Source organism: Equus quagga, chromosome 13 (genome assembly GCF_021613505.1).
Source record: "Equus quagga isolate Etosha38 chromosome 13, UCLA_HA_Equagga_1.0, whole genome shotgun sequence".
NCBI lineage: Eukaryota > Metazoa > Chordata > Mammalia > Perissodactyla > Equidae > Equus > Equus quagga.
This window is the reverse complement of record NC_060279.1, coordinates 57,414,251-57,437,332: the sequence shown is the minus strand read 5'-3', so window position 1 is coordinate 57,437,332 and position 23,082 is coordinate 57,414,251.

The window sequence follows — 23,082 nt, the reverse complement described above, 5'->3', positions numbered from 1 at the left end:
CCTTACTGGTAATTAATCTATTCAAATTCTCTACTTCTTCTTGATCCAGTTTTGGAAGGTGGTATGTTTCTAAGAATTTATCCATTTCCTCTAGATTATCCAATTTGTTGGCATTTGTTAGCTTTTCATAGCATTCTCTTATTATCTTTTGTATTTCTGAGGCATCCATTGTAATTTCTCCTCTTTCATTTCTGATTTTATTTATTTGAGCCTTCTCTCTTTTTTTCTTGGTGAGTCTAGCTGTTTGTCAATTTTGTTTATCTTCTCAAACAACCACTCTTGGTTTCATTAATTTTTTCTATTTTTTTTTTTTTTTTGGTCTCTATTTCATTTATTTCTGCTCTGATTTTTATTATTTCCTTCCTTCAGCTGATTTTGGGCTTTGTTTCCCAGTTCCTTTAGATGTGCTGTTAGATTGTTTATTTGGGAATTTTCCTCTTTGTTGAGGTAGGTCTAAATTGCCATAAACTTCCCTCTTAGAACCACTTTTGCTGTATCCCATAGATTTTGGCATGCCATATTTTCATTTTCATCTGTCTCCAGGAATTTTTTTATTTCTCCTTTGATTTCTTCATTGACCCAATTGTTGTTCAGTAGCATTTTGTTTAAACTCCACATTTTTGTGGTTTTTCTGATTTTCTTCCTGTACTTTATCTCTAGTTTCATACCTTTGTGGTCAGAAAAGATACATGGTGTTATTTCAATCTTCTTAAATTTATTGAGACTTGGTTTGTGGCCTAATATGTGATCAATCCTGGAGAATGTTCCATGTGCATTTGAAAAGAATGTGTATTCTGTAGTTTTTGGATAGAATGTTCTATATATATTTATTAAGTCCATCTGGTCAAATGTGTCCTTTAAGGCCAGTGTTTCCTCATTCATCTTCTGTTTTGATGATCTATCCCCACTGGTGTAAGTGGAGTGTTAAAGTCCCCTACTATTATTGCATTACTGTCTATTTCTCCTTTTATGTCTGTTAACAATTGCTTTATATATTTAGGTGCTCCTATGTTGGGTGCATAGATATTTACAAGTGTTATACCTTTTTGTTCGATTGTTCCCTTTATCATTTTATAGTGCCCTTCTTTGTCTCTTGTTACAGTTTTTATTTTAAAGCCTCTTTTGTCTGATATAAGTATTGCTACCCCTGCTTTCGTTTTTCTTCGCCATTTGCATGGAATATCCTTTTCCATCCTTTCATTTTCAGTTTGTGAGTGTCTTCAGGTCTGAAGTATGTCTCTTCTATGCAGCACATATATGGGTCTTGTTTTTTTATCCAATCGGCCACCCTATGCCTTTTGGTTGGAACAGTTAGTCCATTGACATTTAAAGTAGCTGTTGATAAATACGTATTTATTGCCATTTTGTTACTTACTTTTTTTCTGGGTGTTTTAGTAGTTCTTCTCTGTTCCTTTCTTTTTGAAAAGAGAACAATTCTGAAGACCCATCTCATCTCCAGTGATACCCTTGGCTTATAGTGACTGCATGCAGAGTTCAATGTCTCTCACTGTCCAATCTTGCCTCTTTCACTCACCCACAAGCACTATTCCCATCCAAAGCATATTCCCCAATAAACTTCTTATTTGAAACCTTCATCTCAGAGTCTATTTGGAGTAAAACCTACCCAAGACATTTACGTCTATAATAAGAGCCATGAAAAAGTGAAAATTCCTATGAAAGTATACAATCTAAGATTAGGTTTAAATATGAGGCTAAAAAGATATCTGTGTGAAAATGTTGATTAGGCTATAATCTGGAGGATGTAAATAAAGGTGGTACCTGCTGAATAGGCTATGGTAAAGGGCAGGGGAAAGCAAGAGAGTGCCCTCTTTAGAAGGAAAAGCATGTGTAACAGTGTGTAAGCAGTGACGAGGAAGCATAACATGAGGGACTCAAATAAGGCCAGAGCAGCTGAACCACAGAAAGTAAGCAAGGACTGGAAGGGAAGAATCATATAGATCACACTGAATACAATGATCTTTATTCTAAGATCAATGAGGCAGTGACTGATTTTTGTTAATGCACTTGTGTGAAAGATGAGCAGATTTTCATCATGAATAGACCTTTCTGCCTTTGATATAGAAACAAGAGAAGGTGTGTTCTGAAAACGGAGAGACTGGATAGACAACTATGGAAGAACAAGTAGGGGTCCATGGGAACACAAGGATAAGATAAGATAAGAGAACACAAGGATTATCTAACTCAAAAGCAGTAGAAGACACACTAAACAGAGTGGGAAAATATGTCAGACTGGAGATTGTCAGGCAGAGGAGAGAGGAAGGGGTTTTCCAATAGAGAGAAAAGATGCACAAGCCCCTGACCCACAGACAGCAAGCCTTATCATCAGCACTATAACTTGATAGTTATGCACAGCTGGGAGCAGAAACGCATGAGCTGGAGAGCCAAGAGGTCATTTCCTGAATGAATGTCTAGGGTGGAAGTTTACACTCCACACTAAAGGTAAAGTAGAGCTATTGCAGAGTATTAAGCAGCAGGGTGACGATCATAATTCTACTTTAGAAAGGTCCCACCAAAAGCAGCTTAGAGGATAAAGTGGGAGAACCGAAGAACTATGGCAAGGTCCCAAAATAAATGGGAGGAATCTGTCATCTGATTAGAGCCTCAAACAGGAAGATTACTCTGTGAGTAGTATATAAGGAGGATTTATAGTAGAATAGCATATTCAGACAGATCACTGGAGGTGGGAAAGATAACCCAAAGATATTTTTATAGATTATCAAAAGATAAAGACTTCAATGCAGATGGTGGTAGAATGTCCACGAAATCCTTGCCCCATCTGTGGATGGAATTTCCAAGACTGTAACAAGTGTATCATTAAGTTATGTTGAATTAACACCCTGGTTTGCCTGGTACTCTTCCTGTTTAAGCACTGAAAGTCCCACATCTGGGAAGAACTCTCAGTCCCAGGTACATGATTACTCTAAGAGGTGAGTTCCACTCTGGATAAAGTTTCTTATGTCAAATTGCAGAGGAAACAAACTTTGAGAAGAAGATTTGCATGCAGTGAATTTATTGGTGAGTTTCCTGAGGCAAACAACAGTGAAGGAGTGAAGGGAGCAGGATGAAGGAGACAGGGAAGTTGAATTATGATGCAGTCACAATAGAGGACTCAGCTGGTCCTAAAACCAGCTCTGGAGCTGAGCTGGTCCTTCAGGGTTGTCCCAAATTGAGGTATGGTATCTGGGTATTTGTACTCCTACACAGATCACTCTTTGGATTTCAAGTTATCCCAAGAGAGGAAGCATACAGTGGGACATGGTCAAAATTAATTCCTGGTGGAGGACTCAGTTGGGAACCATCAGCAGGCCACATTCAAATTCTCAGCAGCTGGGGGAAGAGTGCTTTAGCCCTTAACAGGGGAACTGGGCCATGTGCTACAGCATCCACCAAAGAAAGCAATTCCACAAATACTCCCTGGGAAACTCCCTTCAGCTCTGCATGGGTTCTTGTTGCAACCTGGCTTTCTGGGAGTGCTCACAAAGCTCCCAGTGAGTCAGCTTCCCCTCCTGTATTCCTTCCAGTTTATTTTGGAGGCTGTAACTCAGCTGCTTATGCACACTTTAATAAACACATTTCCAGCTCCTAGGAAGAGAAGCTCATATTAGGTATTGGGTGGATGTACTGTTCACTTCTTCACTTAGACGTGGAAAGTGAAACCACCCCTGCTTTCCCCTGCCCTTTTCCCTCTGCCTCTCCCACTAGGGAAACTTTTGCCGACATCAAAGAGCGGTCAAACTCTGGAGAGCTGACTTACCGATAAGGATTTCTTATTGTTGTGATACATGTGACCTTTTCCTTTTGCTGTCACTTAATTCTGCCCCCTGGACTTGCCTCGAAGGTGCCAAGAGAAAACCAACTCTCTGCACTTCAAGGAGAGTGCTTTTCTTCTCAAATTATCACTTGAACAGACAGAATGATGCCTCTCACACTCCTTCAAGTTACCCAGTGGGTTCCAAATATGAGAGAAGGCACAGGATATGCCTTCCCAGGTTTCTGGCACCCATATGCACAAACAACTAGAAGAGAAATGCAAATAATCATTGCTAATTAAAGGCATCTGTGAAATTAGTTGAGATGAATTATTGTTGATATTATTTAGGTTCATAAATATTTTATCTTTAAAGCCATTTTATTGAATATTGATTAAAAGCCTCAATTTTAGAATCAGACAGTTGTGGCCTCCAATTTTACCTCCTCTAAGCCTTACCCGTGTTAGTTTAAGCAGATTAGTTAAATACAGTGAACCTTAAATACACTATTTGTGCAAGGGGGGTTATAGTAGGTAGCATGTTGTTGGTGTTCTGCTCAATGCCCCCTTCAATGGGAACGAACACGACCCCTGCGGCAGTGTTGATCGCTCCTAGCACACACCTGCACTTTTCTTCAAAGGACTTGCCTTGGCTGAGGAGGTCCACCTGAAATGGCTGGGAGGTTATTCACCTCAGCTCAAACCAGTGATTGATTCTGAGGTGGGTGTATGTCCCATTCTGACCAAAGAAATATAAGGTGTTCTACTAGGAAATGTTTCTTCATTAGGAAGAGGCAATCTTTTTCATCCTCTCTATGTTGCTGTGTTTCCACGTCCTTCAAGAAACATCTGCAGCTATCAGCAAACCATAATGAATACGAAGCAAACATTGAAGTTGTCAGAGTAGACAGAAAAACAAAAAAACTAAGGGGTTAGTCACATAGGTGAGTATTTAAACGCTCTGGAGACTTTTCTACCCCTGGACTTCCTGCTATGTTAGTTCATACATTTCATCATTATACAGCGAGTTGATTCAGGGTTTCTCTTACTTGCAGCCAAAAGCAGGCTAACAGATACACAGAGTGTGTGAATGAGAGAGGGGAGAAGGGACAATATGTCTCTTGGCATCCACCTTGGTTCCCTAGTCATGGTCCTGAGGAAGCTTTAACATACTCCCCAATATACTGCTCAGCTTTCTTTTTTACTTGAACTAAATTGAATTGTGTTTCACTAAAGGGGACCTGAAAGACTCATATTGATTAACTTATATTTCAAAGTGTTTAGAAAGTTACAGTACAATAAACACTCAATGACTATTAGCTATTTATAGCATTCTTAATTATCAAGATAATCATTTTGTTCTTTCATCTTATCACTCCTTGTGAAACTAAAGTGGTGGTTCTTAAAGATAGTTGCACTTTAGTATCGCCTATAAAGCTGTTAAAAATTAATGCAGCCCAAATTTTCCGCTTCCACTATAATGGAGTAACTGATTCAGATCTTCATGTAAATAACTGGGAAACTAGACAAAATTTATAGAACAACTTTTGTCAGTGTGGTAAATATATCTTTGGTCTTTGTCCTTGGTTCCTGGTACACAGCTCCTAAAACTCTTGGAATCTCTGGAGTGATAAGAGCATCTTTTGTTCTAATAAGGCTACTCTTGACAGGCCCTAAGATAGCTTCAGGATGAGGTCCAGTTGCCACAAAGCCCAAGGCATGATTATAGGGTTAGAATTTTTAGCCCTACTCCTTGACCTCCAGGGAGAGAAGATGGTGCGGGGGCTGGAGATTGAATTGATCACCAAGGGCCAATGATATTATCAATCATGTCTACTTAATGAAATCTCCATAAAAACCCCTATATGACATGTTGAGAGAGCTCATGGGTTGCTGAACTCCAGCAACTTCCAGAACTCCAGCTCGCTGGATGTGCTGAAAGGATGGTGTTCTCAGAAAGGGCACGGAGGCTCTGTGAGCCTCCCCCCATACTTTGCCCTTTGCACCTCTTCCATTTGGCTTTGCTGACTTCTATCCTTCATAAAAAAATTAGTAATAGTAAGTTAACTGCTTTCTGGAGTTCTGTGAGCCAATTTAGCAAATTAGCAAACCTGAGGAAGGGATCGTGGGAACCCTGGATTTATAGCTGGTTGGTCAGAAGTACAGGTGGCAACTTGGGACTTGCAACTGATGTCTAAAGTGAGGGCATTCTTGTGGGACTGAGCCTTTAAACTGCGCGGACTGTGCTAACTCCACGTAGTTAGTGTCAGAATTGAAATGAATTGTATGACATCCAGTTGGTGTCCAGAGAGGTAGAGAATTGGATGGTGTGGGGAAAACAGTCCACATACATTTGGTGTCAGAAGTGTTATGAATAAAAACAGTTCAGTCAGACATTGTACAGTGGGAAACATAGGATTATGATTCGTGAGAGAAGGGAAATAAATGAGATGAACGTCATGATTTCCCTAGCTTTCAGCCTGGAGGAGCTTTCTAGACTTGGTACAGGGAGGAAGAACCCCAGAAATGTAATATTCTTGAGATTAGGAAGCAGATATCACAGAGTTAAGGCAGTCTAAGGTAGCTACTAAATTCAGAGTACTGGCATGGATGAAGCTATCCAGAGAAAGAGCTGCAGAAATCTGCAAGAGGTCCCATGTATCTGTTATTGAATACAAAGCTGCACATGTCTAGGGGATAATTCCATAAACCCAGGCAAAGTTATACTACCAGAGAATTGAAAGATAAACAATTAATTAGAGTTCACATAAAGCTAACTGTCCTTTGAGTTCTGACCAATCAAAGTTGAAATCACTCAGTGAACACCCAGAAGATCCTGTAGGTAACAGAAACGTCACACCTTAGTAGTAAGGTAAACTATGTCTAGAATAATAACTACTGTCAACCAACACTAACAGAGTTTAAAAAGAAGCATGTCTGGGAAGTCTCAAACTGATCCACAAGTAACTTAACTGCCAAACAAAGGAAAATTCAACACTTTTAAAAGAAGACAACAAAATCCAGATACTCACCAATGTGATATTCACAATGTCCAATGTCCACCAAAAACTATTAGGCAGATAATTTTGGGGAGCCAAGGCAATGTTAGGTAGGTAAACTTGATACCACCAACCTCCCCAACAAGACAAACAATAAAGAAGAACAAAAATAAATAAAATGATAGAAATTCAAGCTGTCAGGATAACATCAAGATTGTGAACAACTAAAATTAAAATGGCTCTAAGTAGAAAAATAAATAACAAATTCTTTCCAGCTCTCTCTGTGCTTCCTGCCAGAAGAATTTGGAAATCCAAGTGAGATTTGGGGAAAATTCTATTGAAGAGAAAGAACAGGAGCTATATTTGGGTCTTTTTAGTTTTCTAAAACTACATCAGAAAGAGAGAGACTACTCTTGGTTCAAAAATCCCCAAAGCATCCAGGTAGATCAAAGCAGCGAAAAGGCTAAAAATGTTTGTGGTTGGGGGAGGGGGGAGGGGGGAGGAAAGACACCTTTTGAAGACTGTATGAAAAAGAGGGAAAACAAGCAAGAGGAGAAACTTCAAGATTCTGTAAGAAAAAAATAAAGTAAAAGATATCCAAGATCACACAACCTCTCCCCCAGCCCCTTGTAGGGGAGGAAGACAATTCTGCTACCTCTAGGTCCTTCTGGCTGGTCTAAGAATTAAATTGACATGAGAAAGAATAACAGGAGAAAATAAAACAAGGTTTATTAACATGTATACGTAGGAGAAACCCAGAAAAACTAAGTAACTTGCCGGAAGGACGAAAGCGGCCACCTTGAAAACCATCTTCAGCTAAAGACAAAGGAAGCTGTTGGGGGTAGTAGTTTGAGATTTCAAAGGAGAGGAAGGGAATTCACATGGAAATGGAAAAGCCAATGTTTGGTAGACAGAACTTTGGTAAGACTAGGCTTAGCAAGGACCCTCACAGTCTACCAATACCCAGAGTTATCCATGGTGATGGCCTGTCCTGGGGACAGGGCTTCTATCTAAAATTCTTTTAGGCAGTTAAGGGGAAGCTTAAAGTTTCTTTCAGAGTCTCTTGTCCATAACCAAACAGATATATGTGGGGGTGGCCAATTCTGATCCCCCACATCCTCAAGGAAAAAAAAGGCCGGGGATGGGGGGAGGGAGAAACGTACTTTGCTTCTCTGACAGAAGAGGGTACTCTTGAACTAGGAATCTTATAAGTCACTACAGACGGGAAGTTCTAATCATAGAATTGTAGAGGGATGAACTGTCTTCAGTCTTCGTGGGGTGTGTGTGTGTGTGTATGTGTGTACCAAAAACCAAAAAGCTATATAGCACAACATTCCAACCTGAATTATGTATACTCAGGCACTGAGGGTTATGAAGAACCAATCTGAATCAGAAATTTAAAAAGTAAATAGAAGTAAACAAAAAAAGAGAAGAAATAAAACAAGTAGTACTCCTGGAAAGAAATAGGAGAAAAAGACAAAGTCATGTTAGAAATAATGACTAAATCACAAAGTGCTCAAGGAAAGAGATATTTCAATGACAACATTAAAAAGTCATTGAAGAAAACAGGAAAATAAATGCAATGAAAATAAGTTAAAAGTAAAAACCTTGTGAGAAAAATTGGTTGATATTGAAGACAAACAAATAAAAAATATTATCTGTATAATTGGAACATCTGAGGAAGCTAAGATAATGGAACAAAATTCATATTAAAACTGTTGGATAAGAACACTTTCCAAAAATAATAGGAAATCTGTATCAACATATTTATTTATTTTGAGGAAGACTAGCCCTGAGCTAACATCTGCTGCTAATACTCTTCTTTTTCCTGAGGAAGACTGACCCTGAGCTAACATCCATGCCCATCTTCCTCTACTTTATATGTGGGATGCCTACCACAGCATGGCTTGACAAGCAGTACGTAGGTCCTCACCTGGCATCTGAACCAGTGAACCCCAGGCCGCCAAAACAAAACGTGAGAACTTAACCACTGCACCACCGGGCTGGCCCCAATGTATCAATATATTTAAAGGGCCTACCAGGTACCTACAAAAAACAACCTGTAGTTATAATATCCATGATATATACTCGTAAAAATTCTAGTCTGTAAAGATTTAAACACTATCCTTAGAACTTCCAGCAAAAGGATAAAATATCTCCCAAGGGAAAAAGAATTAGGTTGGCTTTAGGCTTATCCAAAACAACATACAAAACAGGACAAAATGAAGAAGCATTTTCAAGAAATTGAAGGAAATTAAAGCATGAAACAAAGCTTGATTCATGTTTGTGATATTGTGATTTATAAAAAATATATATATTTGGTCAAATGACCAAAGTACCTTTCTCATATATATTTGGCCTTTGTAATTTACAAGTTTCCTGAGCAGTAAGAGCAATGGGAACATGTTTTGTTATAATATTTGATCTCTTGTCCTCATTTCCTGAAATCATTTAAGAACCATAAAGGTGTAATGAGTATCTTGTTATTCATTACAAGATCTTTTTCACCACAAGTTGGTTTATGTTAATGAGATGACTTTTGGAAAGAGCCTAAGGTTTGGGGTTGTTACCAGGGAGGTTGGAACTTTCAGTCCTTCCTCCTGATTTCTGGGGAGGAGAGATGGGCTAGAAGTTGAATCAATCACCAATGGCCAGTGATTTAATCAATCTTGCCCACATAATGAAGCCTCCATAAATAACCAAAAGGAGGGGCTTTGGAGAGCTTCTAGGTTGGGAAACCGGAATGCTTTCATGTGCCACCATGCTGGTCCCTAAATTCCACAAGGACAGAGCTCCTTTGTTTGGAACATCACTCTACATGTCTCTTTATGTGACTGTTGATTTGTACCCTTTAATATCCTTTCTAATAAACTGATAATAGAGAGAGCAAATGGGTTTCCTGAGTTCTGTAAGCTGCTCCAGCAAATTAATCAAACCCAATGAAGGGATCACGGGAACCTATGATTTATAGCCAGTCAGTCAGAAGCACAGGCAACTTACCGGGCTCTGATTGGCATCTTAATTGAGAGGCAGTTTTGTGGGACTGAGCCCTTAACCTGTGGGATCTGATGTTATCTCTGGGTAGATAGTGTCAAAATTGAGTTGAATTGTAGGACACCCAGCTGGTGTCAGAGCATTGTTTGTTAGTGGTGTGGAGAAAACTCCCACCCACACTTGTCAGAATTGGGCTCAGAGACATTTTAATGCTCTTTTTCCTTCAGTTATTATCAACAAAGCTGTCCATCAAATGTCAATGCTATTAAAAAAAGAATTCAGAGAATTCTGAAACCATGAGTCCTTCTTGAGAAATTTACTAGAACATGAACTTTATCCAACCAAAAGATGTTTAGGGAAATTAAGTAAAGGTTAATGATGAACATTTGATATATTAATTAGTATTATATTTAGTAGTAGATATTGCATTTATAAGACTAAAACTGGGGCTGGAGATGGAAAAATAATATGCTATATGGTATATAAGTTATCCATTGTGTGTTCTGACAAGTAGAAATGCTACTAAAAATGGAAAGAGAAAGGTAAAGAAGAAGGAAAAATAGAATAAACTGATTGTTATATAAGAAATGAGTGTGAGTTAAAGGATGTCATTAATAAATGACAAACCAGATACAAATACTTTACATAGGAAAATTTGGAATAAAGGACATTGAAAAAGGTTTAAGTAAAAAGATATCCACTAAAAAAAAACTACAAAGCTTCCTAAATACTACAATAAGTTAAAAACTTAAAAAGCAAAGAAAACGTATCATGTAGAGAAAGAAATATGACATATAGGTGTATGTACTAATTATAAGATAAAATATGGCAGAGTTAAGACCAGCCCCATCAGTCTTATCAATAAATGCGAATGGATTTAACTCACCTTTTAAAAAAGAATAGATTTCAATCTGACTCACAAAGACCCAAGGATATGCTGGATATGCTGTTTACAAAAAGCATACTTAAAACAAAATGAATACTAAGATTGAAAAAGCATAAGAAGAAAGGGTTGTATTAAGATATACCAGGCAAAAAACAGAAACAAAAAAACAGTAAAAAAGCAGGCGTAGTGACACCATCAATCAAAGTAGAGGACAAAATTTAACCCATTATACATGATGTAGGAGAGGAAGACATTTCTTCTTCCCAAATGTGGGTTAGTCTGGCCAGAGAACGAATTAAATTCACATGAGACAGAATAGCAAGAGAAAATTAAACAAAGCTTTATGAGGAACCATGGCCCGGGGCCTTTCTTCCCGAAGGAAGAAAGAGCACCGAAGAAGTGGGGTGCACATAGTGGTTATATACCCCCAAACAGGGTGTTTCACATATGATTGAAATGTCCCTTTTACAATAGTCACGAGGCTGCTCTGTCAGCACAGAGCTTGATGGAAACGGCAGATAGGTCTGCTGTCTCAGTGAACGCCGCTGGGTGGCAGGTGTGTTGCCTCGGCCTGGGGGGGTGGGGGGTCACAGATGAGCGCTGCCATCGGTTCCCAGCCTAAAGAAAGATGCTTAATCTTTAAAGAAATGCCAACGTTGGGAGGGGGAGGGAAGTCAGTTACAGGAGGTTACCAGACTAGCACAATAAAATGCAGATTTAAGTCCTTGCCTTTGGTATTGATTAAGAGTTTCTAGAGAGAGAAGGTCATCTCCCCTTCCTGGTACAGAAAGGAAGATATCTTTACAGATGGAGAGTTCCTTTACAATGTAAATGTCTCCTAACAAAGGGCAAGTTCCATTCCTCAGATCTTCCTTCCCTGTTCCAGTTTATCAAAAGCAATCAGCCTCAAATAATCCTGATGCCAAAGAGACGTATCTTGGGGTGGCCAATTCCAGGTCCCTATGATGACAAAGAACATCTTTTGATACTAAACCTCAAAATTCACAGTGAATAATTATAAACATCTATGTGTCACATAACACCCTTATGTAGCAAAAACTATAAAAGTTGCAAGGAATCATAGATGGTGAAACACTAATAATAGGAGATTTAAATAAACTTTTCTCAGCATAAGACATATCAGGTAAACAAAAGAATAAGGCAAAAATACAGATAACTCATACAACACAGTCAATACGGATATATCAATCTTTGTACCCTAGTAATAAAGAATATGAGCTCTTCTCAAGCACACATGAAACAATCACAAAAACTTAACATAAAGATACAAAACAAGATTCCCAAAATACTACAAATATCACTCTCCGATCATAATTTAATAAAATTAAAAGTTAACCTAGTGTTCATATAAGTGTGGTTTTCCAAAAGTTTCCAGCAACAATTTGACATGGTATTTGTGACTCTTCACAGTTCCTGCTTTGAACCAGATGCACCCTGACTCCAATTCAGTGTGAAATTTTTGGTCAGGTCCTGCATTAGGAGAAAGTCTCAGCTCTACTAGCTTCCCTTTGCAACTCTGTTAGTCAAAATTCTGATGATTCAACCTCTTTCAGTTGGTTCCCTAATATTCCTAGCATGTATAGCAAACAGCAGCTCAATCATCGGTTTTTCCAACTCTATATCAAGATTCAAACTTCTAATGCTAAAAATGAAATCTGAGTGAAATCTCAGAATATGTAATTTTTGAAACACCAATACATTACACGTCATTAAGAAGGAAGGCATTTCATCTCACTCCATTATGTTTGAGCAAAAAAACAAAAAAGGAATAGAAAGAGGGATTTCTTCTGGAATTTAAGAGGACACTCTAATCATGCTTCCATTGATGCTAAGAAACTGACATTACTATCTATTTTTTAATAAGTTAGAGGTTCTCATCTTCCTTCTAACCAGGAATCTTGCCAGTGCAGTATATAGCACACTGAATACCCAGATGTAAAAATCACATCAAATGTGTGGAGAATATGTTTACTTATCTATTCATTCTACCATTTGGAAAAGTGTGTTTAACACCTACTACACATGAGACATTCTGATAGACAGTAGCTCCAAAAATTTATAAGACCCAGTCCTTCCCTTTCAGTAATTTATCATCTACTGAGAGAGATAAATCCATAGACAAGACATTTCAGTAAAACCTAATGGATATTTTCATGTACACCTGGGAAAACTCAAAAGAACTGTGCTTGAGACAGGAAATGGGGCAAATAAGGAGACCAGTGCCTAGCAAAGCAGGTGAAAATTTAAATGCAACTTTGGAAGAATAAAATACAGTTTACTCCAATATACAAATGGGAAAGGGTATCCATTAGCTACTTTCTGTAACACTGCTGCATAACATACAATCACAAGACGTCCATAGTGTACAGCAGTAAACATTTATTGCTTCATGTGTATGTGGTTAGGCTGGGCCAACTCTGATCACCTCAGTTGGACTCACCTTCACATCTTCAGGTTGGCTGTGGGGTGCTATGATCCTGGCTGGGCCAGGCTAGGTGGCTTGGCTTCAAGTTGCAGGGCGACCAGGGCTTCACTCTTCCCTGTGTGTTCTACTTAAACTTCATCCAAGTATTCCCTCTGGGGCCCATGCTGAGGGGCTCAGCTACATAGGGGAAACTTCTCTTAACATGAGCAGAAGGGCGAAAGAGTGAGCAGAATACCACTGTATCTCTTGGGCCTGAAATCAGAGCCTAGAAATGACACAGTGTCACTTTCTCCCAGAGTTCATCATCCATAGTAAGTCATATGGACAACCTATTGTCAATAAGATTGTAAAGTAAATTCATTCGACTCTGCTGGATAGTGTTGAAAAATCCACGACAAAGAGAGAGAATGTATAATTCTAACATGGAGAGAAAATGAATCATTGAGAATAAGTGATTTAGTCTACAAGTGTATTCACAACTGGTATAATAGCAGGAGCCAGAATTATTTTTAAAAACATATAATATATATTAATATGTCAAATATATAAATTTTAAAAATACATTTACAAGGCTACATATACATGTGTTATTTTAGAGAAGCTATATTAGCTCCTTTGGGTTAGACGGGGACAGGGGACATTGGCAAATGATGGAGAAAATCTGAGCTCTTTCCCCCCAAAATAAACATTTAATTTCCTTTTGAATTAACATTTGTTTAACGATCAAATATTTTTCCTTTTTATTTATTATCTGTCATCTCTTACCCACAATTACGAATAAGTCTTATTGTCTTATTCATCATTCGGTTTGACATGCAGGAAACAGAGAAAGTATTCTAAGTTTCAGTAGATGGTGCATCCTTGCCACATCCTACTTAGCACTGAAATTATTATTAATAAAAAAAATACTGCATATGGATTTGTATCTTATGAGATGCCATGGGGACGACATGAACATAAACTGGAAATGGAATGAAGTAGAGTATTTAGAATTTAGACAACAATTTCTAATATAGCAAAACATTGCACATTGTTTTGTGAAATGACAAATTTTGACATCTTTACCTTTCATCTGCTGGTTAAAAATGACACATCATGAATGAGGAAATATTTAAAATCAGTGCAAAGATGCTGTTTCATTCCATTTCCAATTTACACCAATATCTCTCCCTCGGTGTCTCTCAGAATGAAAATTCAAGTGTACAAACCTGTGGATAAAATTTTATTAAGAGTAATATTAAGAAGAAGGAAAAAGAAATACCTATGTGGGTCTATGGTTTAGGGACAAAACCCTGGAAGAGTTTCCTCTTAATTGTTTTTACATCAAAATACTTGTATTCAATTGGAATTAATGTTCAAAATAGAATTACACATTGCTGTTGTTGCAAAGGTTCTTATTCATAATAATAACTTAAAATCTTTATATTTAGATATCTTGAAATATGTTATATTTGGAAGCTGCTAACACACTTTTCAATCACACGATTTAGAAGAAGTCTTAACAGTTAGCCAGGGGTGCAGTTCATTGCCATGATTAAGAGCTTGGTTTCTGGCCTCCTTTTCTTCAAAGCCGGTAAGAGCAGGTCAAACTCTTCTCATGCCTTGAATCTCTTTTACCTCCTGCTTTGTTTCATCTCTTCTGCTTTTAAGGATTTATGTGATTACATTGGGCCCACGCAAATAATCCAGGATAATCTCCCTATTTTAAAACCAGCTGACTAGTAACCTTAATTCCATCTACAATTAGTAACCTTAATTCTATTTACAAAGTCCCTTTAGAGCAGTAGCAAGATTAGTGTCTAAGAATGCATTTTCCAGGAACAAGAACAAGGTATCTTCAGATTCTGTCTACCACACAGCCACACAGGGTTCTTTTAGGGATTAAGTGAAATAATCTACAATATATAAAAAATGCTTTGTATAGTGACTGACACATAATAAAACCTCCATAAATAATAGCTGATATTATTGTTGATTAGCCAATAGAAAGTCTGATGTTTGAGTATATTTGCCTCATTCAGTCATCTCATAAAGACTGTAAAAAAGTTCACCTTTTGAGGGCACATGTACAGATTGAAATTATCAGGAGGATTAAAGTCATCAATGCATATCAAGAATTTGATTAAAGATTTTATTTTAGACTTCTAAGCTCACATATGTCATTTTAAAAAAAAAGTGTTTCAATAAATAAGGAAGGCTCTAGACCTAGGCTCCGCCATTTATTTGGCATGTGATCCTGCTTGATTTCCCTTATAATACCTATTAACATTTTAAAAAGTGGATGAGAAAATTATTATGGTATCTTCTAGATAATAAGTGCTCAGTAAATGTAAGATTCCTATCCCCTTATCCCCCTTTCAAACACAGACTTTGGAATCAAAACAAAGGAAGTGTTATTTTTGGTTCAGTCCATTATATGCTTTCATTTTCTTTTTGTTGTTGTTGTTGTGTTTTTTTAGTGAGGAAGATTGGCCTTGAGCTAACATCTGTGCCAATCTTCCTCTATTTTGCATGTGGGACACCGTCACAGCATGGCTTGATGTGTAGGTCTGCACCTGGGATCCAAACTGGTGAACCCCAGACTGCCCAAGCAAACAGCATGAACTTGACCACTATGCCACTGGGCCAGCCCTGCTTCCATTTCCTTAGTCTGTAAAATGGTGATAATAGTTCTTACCTCATAGGGGCACTGGTAAATTAAATTATAAATCTCCATGATTTAGCCCTTACTGACTTTCCCTTTTAAAAGAGGAAAGAATTTTAAAGCATTTCAAAATCCTTTGATTGACACATTTCCATCTCTCACGTCACCCATTAAGTAATATTAGTGTTCCAATTACTGTAATAAGAATGATTGTAAAACATAATTCTGTTTGCAAAATGAGCAGCTAACTAAATACATTCCCAATATCTGAGTCATTACCACTGGGGAGTCACCTCCAGTGCTTTCTTGAGAACGTAATCACCAGTAAGCCTTCAGCTAGCAACATGTGAAAAGGCAGTGGCTGGCCCCTACTATTTATTAATATGTGTTATCTCTATTTTAAAAGGAATGCTCTATATCTGTGTGCTTTGTGATCACTTACAATGTGGTAGGCAAGGTCATGGAAGATTAGCTTGGATTTAACATAATTTGATGTTTGACAATGATAATGAAATGTGTACTGTATTGGAACTTTGCTTGTTAAACAGGGATAGTCTTTAATCTGGAAAGTTTCATTCAAAAAATAATTACAATGCCAAACACTAAAACCAGCACATTGAAAGAGAAAAAAACCAACTTGGTTGCTTGATCTGTTGAAACATTTTACAGTTTTGGAGAGAATATATATTCTCTCAATGGACCTAACCATCAATGTGTGTGTGTGCATGTATGTGTGTGTGTAACGATATATATACCTATAAGGAGTACCATATATACGTATTTGCATATGATTAGTAATGATATATATAAATGTTATAGTATATATGTTATATATATAAGTAGCATATAAAATATATAAATACATATAATTAGTTATAATATGTATGTTATACATAAGTAATATATATAACAAATATACCTGTGTGTGCTTAATGAATGGTTGCTATTACTATAAGACAATGAATTGTACACAAGCTATTTCTAAGACTGCATGCTCCATGAGGGAAGAGACTATAGGAAAGTTTCATGTAGATACGTACTTGATTATTTCAATTCAGGGGGAAAATATTGAGCATCTATAGACGGCCAATAAACTATGCTAAGATAGACAATAAGCTTTCTTTTAAGAAGGGAAGACAAAAAAAAAGGTGGAAGCACAAAAAGACTCCTGTCACGTGCTAGACAGTGCAATAGGTGCTTTCAGATGAAATTACACATATCTTCTCACTTAATAACCCTGCCAAAACGTAGGAGATAAATATCATCCTAAATTGTTTGATTTTACTAGTAATTTCCAGACCGAGCTTACTGGGTCAAAGTGTATGCACATTTTTATGATTTTTGCATGGAATAATTTAATTTTAGTAACTTCTGTAAAGAAAACACCAAAGAAGTCTTTCTAATGTGAATTAGGTTATCCAGTGCTCTTCGTTTCAAAGTTTTATTTCTTAAAAAACCCTGTTGAGAAATATTGATTCACTTCTAGTTCTTTTGCAAAGCATTGGATAAAAATAAAAAAGTTAGTTACTAGTCATTCTCCTTTTACTACTAGATGTTGTCAAGGTGATTGGGTTTTATTGTATTTGGAGATACCTGTGGGTAATGGGTAGGATGGTATACACTTTACAGAGATTAGCAGGCGATAAACTGGCTTCTGCCCAGGCCTTTGAACCAAGGCCCTCCCTGTGTAATCTAACAACCTGCTGTGTAGAAACTGTTTCCTGAGGTATTCTCACTTAAACGTGGCATCCAAGAAATGTCTTTCTGAAGTACGGCACAGTTGTGTTTTCTTAAAATACCACTGCCTGAAATACCATCTCACAAGAAATGTGAATGTCAATAAATGAGACTATCGTAAGAAAAAAAAAATCTTATTTTACAGAAACTTATTCATGCATTTAAAATCATGGTGTCCTAGACCAGTGCTGAGACCAGGAGTATAGGACTGAAAAAATGGATAAAATATGGTCCTCTTCCCTCAAGCAACTTGAAGCCTTATAAAAGAAGTAGCACGCAGACTAGTCATTAGCTTAGAGGGCTTGCAACATTACAGGGCTCTATGCTGTTTGGTAATCACAATAAAAAGAGCAATCATTTATCAGGCATGTCATCTGTACCACACACCTGTATTAAATATTTACAAATATAATCTCCGCGGATACTCACAACAGCCTAAGGTGGTAAGTGTACAATGATCATTCTCATTTTCCTGAGGGTTAACTGGACTTAGAGAGTTTGATTTGCCTGCCTGAAATAATGTGGAGAGGACGTGGCTCAGTCAGGAACTGAGCCTGTCTGACTGCAGAGTCAGGATGCCTCAGCACTAGGCCGCGTGGCCTGAAGGATGGGGGAATTATATTCTGTACGGGGAGAGAGGGAGTTAGTGGTGGTGGCAGGGGATGACGTTAAAGACTTTACAAAAAAATGATATTAAACAGGCTGATTTTTTTTAAAAAATATGCTTCTAAGCCGACTTGGACATGAGAATTCCAGGAGGAGGATACAGCATGTGCAGAGATGAAGAAGCCTGAGAAGTCGTGGCTGGAAGGAGTCTGACAATTCCACACGGCTGGAAACAGGCCGCAAAAGGGTTGAGTGGCCTCATGTGATTCTGGAAAGGTAGGCATGTGATATAGCCAAAGCTTTTAGATTGTGAATTGTCATTGGGTGCCATGGAAGAGGTTCAAGCAAAAGAGCTTCATGACTGATTTAGGTTTCAGAAATATTAGTCTTCAGAGTAATGGAGGGATTAGAGGGACAGATCCCGAAAATGGCCAACCCAAGGAAAAGGCGATTGCAAACGTCCGGGACGGAAATTGAGAACTAAGGCAGCGGCAATGGGGTGGGAAAGTCCAGGAGATTAAGGAACACCTGATTGGATGTGTGCTGACGAGGGAGGGTAAGGATTGATGAGACTTCACGTTTCTAATTCAGGTGACTGGCGTAGAGAGAGGCTTGAGTGTTGGTGCACAGTCATTGGGAGGCAGGGCGAAGAATAATGATGAGGACATTTGGCTTATGTCTGACATTTAGTTGGGTCAAATTATGGCGTCACCTCACCAGAATGAAAAATGAGAGTTTTAATCCATTTTATTTCCAAATGAACAGCGATTGATAGCTTGACATTGTAGTTTAGCAGCCTCCCAAATTTTTGAATTATAACTGATAAGGCACATTTTATCCCAGTCCTGCCTTCTACTCAGTAGTTTGAGGAGCTACATGTAAATCTCTAGGTTTGTCGACCATATTGAATGCTCAGGGGAAACAACAAACAAGCAAACAACAGCAACAAAAAATACCCAAGACCACATTTTCGCCATCTCTTAGCCCCTGGATCTCGTTGGTGAATGACCTTCATTTCTCACCATGACCTCTGTTGTTAAGAAAACTCCCTGTGCACTCCTGGTATCCTTCTGTTAGCTACTGTAGTTCTGTGCCTTGCTCCTACTCATGTTAGTTCACCTGATGGTATTTTCTCTGCTACCAAAAGCTTCTAATACAACAATTTTCTAAAGCTTATTAGATATAGTCTGATTACACTGCCATCACACTGGCAGGCACTATATTTATTGCTTGACATGTTAGCTATTTAAAATATATTTTACTGCTTTTTTCACCCCAAGAAATTTTGTCGGGAAGACTTGAGAGTAGAAAACACAAGCTTCATTAGGATTTGAAGATAAAAGTAAAGTTTTTGAGTAAATGTTTAAAAAAGTTTTAAAGTAAAATGAGTTATTCGGAAGCCACTCTGAGCCAGGTCCTGTACTCCAATAACCATTTATTCTCCTAACCCACACTATGAGATCAGTATTATTATCCACATTTTTAAGGAGAATGCTATAATATTTAATGTTAAATACCTGTTAAATATGCCACAATACACTGGGATTTAACTCATTCTTGTGAGGACATAAAATACTGCTGCCTTCAGTTGCTTCCCTCTGGGAAGATGCTTAAAAATCATGGTAAGTGTTTCTACCCTCTACTTTCAGTTATGCCACATCTTCTAGGATTTATATTACAACAGACAAAAAAAAAAACTACCCAAGATGAAATGATCACTTCAGGACAAACATTCATTGTCCCGAATTGTTTTACTAGTATATTCTAAAGTGATCATTTCTCTTGCTGTGGAAAATATGATGGGAGTATTCACACTATCCATTTTCATGGCTCCTCAGTGAAAGGCCAAATATTTGCCAAAGAGTTTTAAAGGTGACTTACAAATGTTCGAAATATCTCCCTCCCTCATGTCTAAAGAAGAACGATCCTTCCATCATCTATCAACTACCATGTCCTTTTTGATTATACAGAATTCAGATATTGATGTAAGCATGGGGGCAAGAAAGTTGAAATAAACATCTCAGCTCAAGTAATCCACATAATAACGTGCTGAGCCAGAAAGAAAAGGGAGACAGGACTCTGCAAGCTGGATTAATGACATTTTAGATGTTTGGAATAAGGGAAGGGAAAGGAAAATACAGTGGAGAGATGGGAAAAGCAAATTCTCGATAAGTTTTTAGAAACAGAGATTACTGTATATCATTTAGTCATCTTTTACCTATTTTTATGCTAGATTAAAATTTCTTTGATTGGCATCTTATGGAAAGGCATTCACATATTTAGTAGTTTTATTACTTATATTCACATAAGGTAGAATAAAGAAATAAGGAAAAAACCCTTAGATCTAAAAGCAAAACTTGAATTTTAATTCAGGTTCTACCATGTTTTCTTTATATGATATTAGAGAAGATACCTTAACCTCAGAGACTTAATTTTCATACACACAAAAAAAAGAGAAGAAGAATATTTTGCTCCTACATCCCAAAGACTAGCAGTGTGAGAAATTCTGGCAAACAGGAGCCATGTGATGTTCATCAGTTCAGCTAAGTAATGCAGGAAATTTTCCCACCTTATAATTAATAATACTTTTCTAAAAATGCAGCCAAAATTTAAAAATGTAAATTGTAAATATTAGAATTACAAATTATTATGGTAATTCTATTTGCAGAGAACTAAAACATGATATTATATCACTAATTTTATCTTCTATTTTAGATGCAATTTACAAGAGCATAAATGTTTTTTTCTTACAATTTCCTTAGTTTTGTCCTTTTGTCTCAAAATCAAACGTATTGATAACCGGCTTACATCCAATAAAGGTCCATCTAACCCCAGACCTGTACTGTTTTTAATGCATTTTAATATTTTCATTCTTATTTCTAATTTCATTGCATTTTGATGACACTCTGCTTATCACCGCTATAGGTACTTTTCCCTGTTGTCCACTGTTTTTATAAATCAGGAAAATTCAATAAATATTCAAGAAGTTGCACAAACTGGCATGCTACTGATATGGATGATGACAGCAGGTGGAAACACTATGTGGGAAAATGAAATGTCAGTTAATCAGCTGATGAGCAAGAAACAGGTTTTTCTGGCATAAGAAAGGGAGTTCAGGGTGCAAGATATAATATGCAAATAGCAAGTATTTGAAAGTAAAATTTATAAAAATTAAAGATTAGATGATATTCATGTGTTCAGGATAAACAAAGATTAGCGGAAGAGATGAGAACTCTTCAAGACAAGCTTTCCAAAAGAAGCAGGTGGGGTCAGGAAAGCTTTCCAGAACAAAGAGAATATACAAAATTTGCAGAGGTGTAGAAGCTTAGAGGGTGAACAATCTCAACGTGAGGGAAATTATTAAGAGGAAGGTACAGGGGAAAATTCTCATATCCATTTCAAGAAGTTTCTAAATATATCTGGATAAAATTTCATTTGAGAGATAAGAATATCCATGGAAATAGTAAGACTCCAGATGTGGCACAGAGAAGAAGAGTGAAAGAAAGCATGGAACCAGACAAGGAAGATTTCTGCTCCCCTTAGGGGAGTCTCTCTTCCCTTTTCATTAAATTCTTTATAATCCATAAGTTTCTTATAAGTGGAAACTTTGAATTACTTTTCAATATATGAATATTCTAGTGTCTCCGGAATCAAAAAGCAATATGAATTGATTCTAAAGTAAAACCAAAAAGAAAGTACCCTTTAGTGCAGCAGATTTTGGATAGTATAGCTCATAATATCTGTAGGCTCTCACCTTCAAAATTCACACTCTCTCCCTCCCCCCAGCTCCACTCCTGTCCATTCTGGCTAAAGATCTGATGATTCACTCAACCATCACAGAGTCTCAGTTTTCCTCTTTCCCAAACTAGTGATGTGATTAAAAAAATTTCGAGTCTCATGCTGCCTGTGAGAAAAAGTGATATAGCCCATTCCAACCATTTTTTTTAAGTCATGAAAATATCAATGTCTTACTGTTACAGAGGGAATTTAAAAAAGAGGCACAAAAACGAAAATTCTTCTTTCTGTGTTCAATTTTGAGACAACATGGACACAATGGGAAATGTAATAAAAAATTACGTAAACTGTGTTGAGCCATGAAAGATTAAATTTTTCAATTGAGCATGTTTAGATTATTGTCTGTGAACTCCCTATTGTATATTTTCAAATTGGAAGTTTGTTGCGTCTTTGTTTGCATTTTCTTTTCAATTTTTACGCGGTGTGCCAAAAGGGAAAAGCATTGGGAAGAAAATCAATAAAATTCAGTTATAGTTTTGAGCTATCTACACTAATCCTGGGATTTTAAACAAGCCACTCACATTCTTTGATCATCAGTTCTCTAACCTAAAACAAAAAAGAATTGAACAAAATAATTGTATAAAATTTTGCCATGGGAAGTAGCCTTATCTACCTTCATTTAGTTACAGATTGAAACAAAAAATTTACTTGTTCATCTGCTAGTTATATCCACATGTAGTGAAATTCCCACAAATACAGCTGTCCAATATACTGACAAATCTCAACCTCCTCGAATCAAAATCTCAGATTATCCTGCACTTGTTATGGAATTTTCCATATCAGCACACCAGCAGGTATTGTATCCAAGTAACCTTTGTCCAAGAATCTGGCATAAGGAACTGATTAGATACAGTGGGTCCAGCCCATCCCCACTTCACTTGCAGGAGCCTCCTGCCCTGGCCTTTCTCTCTAGTGCACAGGAAAGGTGCCTTTTCTCTTTTCTCTACCTCAACCCAAGAGCTTAAGGCCTCTGTTCAATTATCTTGAGTCAACAATGCTGATGTGCATCTGTTAACTGTACTCATTTCCATCGGTACATGCCCTTGACTCCTTTCAGCTCAAGGACAGCAACACTCGCTCCTCCCAGAAAAGAGCCTCTTGAATAAGACCACGAGTTATTGTCAACAGGAGAATATACACTATTGAATGAAACTTTAGTTACCACGTCAACACTAGGTGGAGGATGTATGCATTCATTAAAGATGG